This window comes from Pinus tabuliformis, chromosome J (assembly GCF_031772625.1).
Source record: "Pinus tabuliformis cultivar Carrire ecotype Pingquan chromosome J, CPIR1, whole genome shotgun sequence".
NCBI lineage: Eukaryota > Viridiplantae > Streptophyta > Pinopsida > Pinales > Pinaceae > Pinus > Pinus tabuliformis.
In genome coordinates, this window is record NC_142295.1 from 1,305,340,528 (window position 1) to 1,305,346,693 (window position 6,166).

A 6,166-nucleotide genomic window follows, 5' to 3' on the forward strand; every position below is an offset into this window, starting at 1 on the left:
CAACAGTTCTATGCCAAACTCTGCAAGTGTGAGTTTGGGTTGACGGAGATGTTATATCTGGGACACATCATAGGGGTGGATAGAGTGAGAGTCCACGAGGAGAAGATCAGGGCCATCAGATAATGGCCGGAGCTGAGAAATGTGACGGAACTTCGAGGATTCATTGGCATTTGTACATACTACCGGAAGTTCGTCAAAGGTTTCTCACAGCTTGCTGCACCCCTGATAGACTTGACGAGGAAGGGGGCATTCAGTTGGTCGGATACAGCACAATGAGCCTATGATAGGCTCAAGGAGGTTATGAGCAGCTACCCAGTGCTTGCGTTGCCAGATTTTACGCCGCCATTTGTGTTGGAATGTGATGTGTCAGGAGAGGGGATCGACGCAGTATTGATGCAGGGATGCCACCCTATAGCCTTTGAGAGCCAGAAGCTCCTTCCGCACGAGAGGTTGTATTCTATATATGACAAGGAGATGCCGGCCATCATGCATGCATTAGTTAAGTACCGACAATATTTGGTGGGCAACAGGTTCAGGGTGAGGACTGATCACAACAACCTCAAGTTCTTTTTGGAGCAAAAGCAATTACAGGAGAGGTAGCAGAAGTGGATCAGTAAGATCCAAGCATATGACTTTGACATTGAGTATGTCAAGGGTAAGAACAACATGGTAGCAGATGCCCTTTCACGTAGACCAGCCACGTTGTCTCTTATGAGCTTGGATACAGATTGGAGGGCTCGACTCTTAGTAGAGTACTCCAAGGACAGGTTTGCATGTGAGATTCTGGATGGGCAGGTGGCAGATGACAGGTATAGGGTGACCGATGAGATCATCTATTATAGCGATTGGATCTTCTTGACTGAAGGGTCTTAGCTCAAGAAGAAGATACTCCAAGCATCACATGACTCACCATTGGCAGGCCATGAGGGGTTTACCAAAACCTACAGGGCCATTAGAGAGAGGTTCTCATGGAAGGGCCTCAAGGAGGACGTACTCCAGCATGTCAGGGAGTGTGATGTTTGCCAGAGGAACAAGGGGGAGATGAGCCATCCTGTGGGACTATTGCAGCCTCTTCCAATTCCGGAGGGGAAATGGGAGAGTATTTTGATGGACTTCATCACAGGGTTGCCCATGGTGAAGGCAAAGATTGTATATTTGTCGTCGTTGATCGGCTGATGAAGTACGCACATTTCTTTGCCATATCCACACATTATACAACAACATAGGTGGCTGAGTTGTTCTTCAGGGAGATATTCAGGCTACATGGTCTTCCTAAGACAATCGTCGGTGATAGGGATAGCCGTTTTATGGGCGGGTTTTGGCAGGAGCTTTTCCGATTGATGGGGATGGAGTTGACACCGAGTACTAATTATCACCCACAGACGGATAGGCAGACAGAGATAATTAACAAGTGGCTGGAGGGCTACTTGCATAACTATGTCAGCGGGCAGCAGCGAGCATGGCTAAGGTGGCTGCATATGGGGGAGTACTGCTACAATACTTCACATAACATGTCCATTGGTATGTCACCATTCTATGCCTTGTACGAGTATCATCCTTTATCTTTTGTTGACATGATGTTTGGTGATAGCAGGGCTCCTAGAGCTAAGATTTGGATCCAGGAGAGTCAGGATATCCTCTGAGCTCTCAAGGATAACATGACTACAGCGCAGAATCAATAGAAGCTGTATGCTGACAGGGGTCGCGTGGAGAGACAGTTCGAGGTAGGGGACATAGTCTACCTACGATTACAGCCATACCGACAGTCGTCACTGAAGCAGAAGGGGGTTGAGAAGCTCAAGCCCCGCTTTTATGGGCCATACAGGGTGATACGCAGGATTGGACAGGTTACATATGAGTTGGAGCTGCCCCAAGGCAGCAAGATTCATAACATTTTTCTTGTAACATGCCTGAAAAAGGCATTGGGACAACAGGTGATGGTGACAGATGAGCTACCACCCATGGATGATGAGGGGCATTTGGTATTGCAACCGGAGGCTATCATTGATACCAGGGAGAGGCAGTTGCAGAGCAGGACGGTCCGGGAATTCTTGGTGAGATGGAAGAATTTACCGGATGAGAATGACACTTGGGAGAGTGAGAAGATCTTACAACATCCATCACTTCAGTTGCTTGAGGACAAGCAACATTTTGCCGAGGGAGACTGTAATATTCCTAATTAGCCATGGCTAATTGGAATATTCGATTTTGTCCAAATTTTTCCTTCTATAGTTATTTGTAAATAAAAAGTGAGGAAGGGGGACATAACTCACTTTTAAAATAAAAAGTCACTTCCTAGTAGCACAACGTTGTGACTTAAAGGGGAGCCAAGGGGGCCAAAGGGGGATGTAGAGATGGAGCCCACGCAGACACATGGAGGGACTGCGCAGGAGGGATGACACACGTGGCAAGAGGGAAATCACGCAGAAGGAGGTGAGCCTTGGGATTGATAGAGGCAAAGGATATAAATGAGAGAGGAGCCCCCTCATTTTGATCATTCTGTTATGAGAATTTGTGATAGTCATTTCGACTTGGAACACGCTGGCTGTTTAGCTAGTCTGCAGCACTGTTTAGTGCATTAAGTGTCTCCGTTCAGAGATCTCACCCTTAGCCCCGAGGGACTTCGAGTGCTTGCTCGGGCAAGGTATTCCCATTGGAATTTCAGCAGTAGTTTCATCAGCCTTTTTGCAGTAGTAGTGGCAGCGTTTTGGAGGACTGTGTAGCACTAGGAGAGGGACGTAGTTCTGAAGGACTGTGCAGTACTGTGAGACGGACGCAGTTCTGAGTTGAGGGTTGCAGGAGATTTGGCGCTGAGAGATAGAGCAGGGGATCATCCCTTGCATATTGAGGGGTTTTGGCAGGGGTTTCAGACAGGTTTCTGGAGTATCTCATTCAGTGGCAGCGCAGAGCAGTGGGGAACTGCGCAGAACCCCAAGGGGGTGATTTTCGGGGGTCGGCCATTCCACGATAGCTTTCTAGGTTTTTATGAGTTTCTTGAGTAGAGTTCGATTCAAAAGTTTCAACCTTTTCCGTGGAGGGGAGCAGCCCCAAATCCTCACTTGATTTCTAGCAGCAGTAGCAGCATAGCAGTTTCCTAACAGCTTGGACGCAGATCAGAGTGGGGCCATTCCTTCGCTATTCTGAGTGTGTTTCTTCACTTGCCTAGTGCAAGTAGAGGTGCCATCTTCCTTATCACCTCCTGTACTCATTTTATTACTCAGTATAATAAAATGGCTTATCATTCTCTCTGCATTTCTTGTGTATCTGCTTATGGTTTATTTGATATATATCGTATCACTGTTATTTGTATCTCTTTGAGCATTTTCGGCTATTATACCCCTTGTGTGCATTTCTATTATACTCTTAGATAGAGTCTGGAAAGGGCCAGGTAGCCTCCGGATCTCGTCCTCTTTTTAGAGGCGACATATCTGGTAAATGCCCTCCCAGTCCATCTCTGGTTGGAGTTTGCTTGTGTTTAAGGTATATTCCTGATAAGGGATATTACAAGAGGCACATCTTGATGTGTAGTAATTACTTAACAAAGTTGTTGAAGTGAAGGTAATGAAGGTGGAAACATAATAAAAGGTGAATGACTTCTTATAAGAAAACATCTTCTCAAGGTTTGGATTCCTAAGAGAGATAGTCGCATTCAAAGGGACTCAATTCACCTCCAATCTCATCGAGCATATCATCAACACAACAATATCCATAGGAAATATATCTATATATATCTCTCTATATAGAAAGAGACATTGTACGGTAATACTTATGATGTTAGTATCTCTCTCTCTCTCTCTCTCTCTCTCTCTCTCTCTCTCTCTCTCTCTCTCTCTCTCTCTCTCTCCTTATTCAATAAATCATGGACGAGCTATTAATAGAGATTTTTCTATATTACTTCAAAAATTGGGCATATTAAATAGAATATCACTGCCTATGATCATCGACTAGTTCTCCAAACGAAGACTCAAAATCCAAGTCAAATTTTGATGTGCAAGCTGCTACTACTTTTTCATTAATACTAGACTCCAAATGGATGGCCACAATGCATGATAGTGTCTATGGGTAAATCCTTGTTATGATCTTCTCTTGAAGGCATATGAAAGGCATCTTTAGTGGCCACGACAACCTCTTGGATGTCCCTAGTGGAAAATATGGTGGGGTGAGGCAACAAAGAGGTGAGGCAGGAAAATTGAGGAAGGATGACATCCCCTTTATGGCGAGAGCCACCACATCATAGGCTCAAGCTACCATCTATGGGAGTGGGAAACATCCTAAGCCAAATTCTTGATTTCTTCTTGGGTCGTTGAATCTCTGAAACCCATTTCCCACATGTTGACATTCTTACACATTCTTAGCCCATTTTTCACTTAATGTAGAAACTGGCACACAAAAGATCTGCACTAGCTTCAATGCATCAATATTCTTAATGAGAATTAAAACCACATAGATTCAAAATTGAAAGTTGCACACACTATAAGAAAAATTCCATATTCAACTTACATCAAAGAATTGGCAAAGAGCTCACACTTCTCTAGTCACAGAATCAAAATTATCATTCTTTTCTTATTTGGGTAATACTCTTGATAGTGATATAGCACCATTTTTTGAGAGCAACAATGGATCACAACCATTGCTTTGATACCATATGTAAGTTTTAGCAAGCAACACCGAATATACACAAAGATATATGAAGCAAGGGACATAAGGAGTTTACACTCAAGAAACCCTCAAAAGGGAAACTTTATTAAATTAAATCATTTAAGTGTGTGGTTTTATTATACATTTGGTCCCTTTATAAAACAATAGGTGACCATAATAGATATGTCATAGTTTTATATTTAGTTCGACCATATGCATAAGTATCTCCACAACAATCTCTCCATGAATCTCTAAAGTGAGCTTCATCCCTAACTTCTCTCTTTTCTCTTCATCATTGTTTCTTCCATAGACTACTATGCTTGGTCTACATTATTACAAATCCATCATATAATTTAAACATTATTCATGATTCATAGGTAGGAGTTAACCATTCATTTGAGCCTTCCTTTTATGTGCACATTGTACAAAAAGGTGATTTACAAATTCCTCGTCGCTCTTACATAAGATGCATCTTCCTTGACCTCGCCAGTTCCTATTATGACCATTGTCCCGATTTAAAATATTATTAGATAATGCTAGCCCTAGTAATCCTACTGAAGCCGATTATTGAGCTTCCGTACATTTTTCCACCACCATATTTCCCCAACCCCGTCTTCCTTCATTTTGGTTACATAGCCAAATTTTGTAATGTAAACGCTTGTACCTTTGTTCTTGGACCATTTTAGTTGATCATATACATCAATCAATTTTATAACATTTTACTTTAAATGAAGCATATAATTGTGCCATTCTTTCATTAGTTCATCTCATAAATTTAATTCACTTGCTTCCTTCTAGTCTTCTCTCCAATGATTGATTATACTTTGGGATTTTTCATCAAGTAAACTAAAAGTTATTGTTGGAAATAATACTGAGAGGGGGGGGGGGGGGTGAATCAGTATTATCAGATCAGTAAAAACTTTCTTATTTCATACTCAGAAACATATACGCTACTTCAATTAAGTGAACCCGCGTGTACACGCTACTGTGTCTAATGAAACTCGCGTATATCCAGAGATCTTATAATTCAGTTAGCTTAATCTTCAGTAAATGCATCAGAACATTATTAAGCATATTAACAGTAAACAGGTGCAGAATAACAGAACAGAACATCACACAAGAGACACACATGAACACCATGATATAAGGTGGAAACCCAATGTGGGTAAAAACCACCTGCTGCAATTCGTCTCTTTCTTCTTTAATAAGAACTTCTTTTACAATGTACTGGTGCAGTCCTTTACCAGTACGCAGGCTTCAACCTGCAGAGAGCTACAACCCTCTCTCGTTTTCCAACTACTTTTGGAAGGGAGCTACAACCCCCTCAGCTCTTGTACTAGCCGATCCATTTACTAGTACGTAGGTGCTGACCCTACAACCTGCTTTCCTTCAGGGACCACGTTTCATCAATTTTCAGACTGGATCCAAGAGTACAAAACAAACATTACCGCAATACAATCATCAACTTATACTTGCATCATAATTCATTAAACAACCCAATACTGAATCACTGAAACCCTGTCATCAA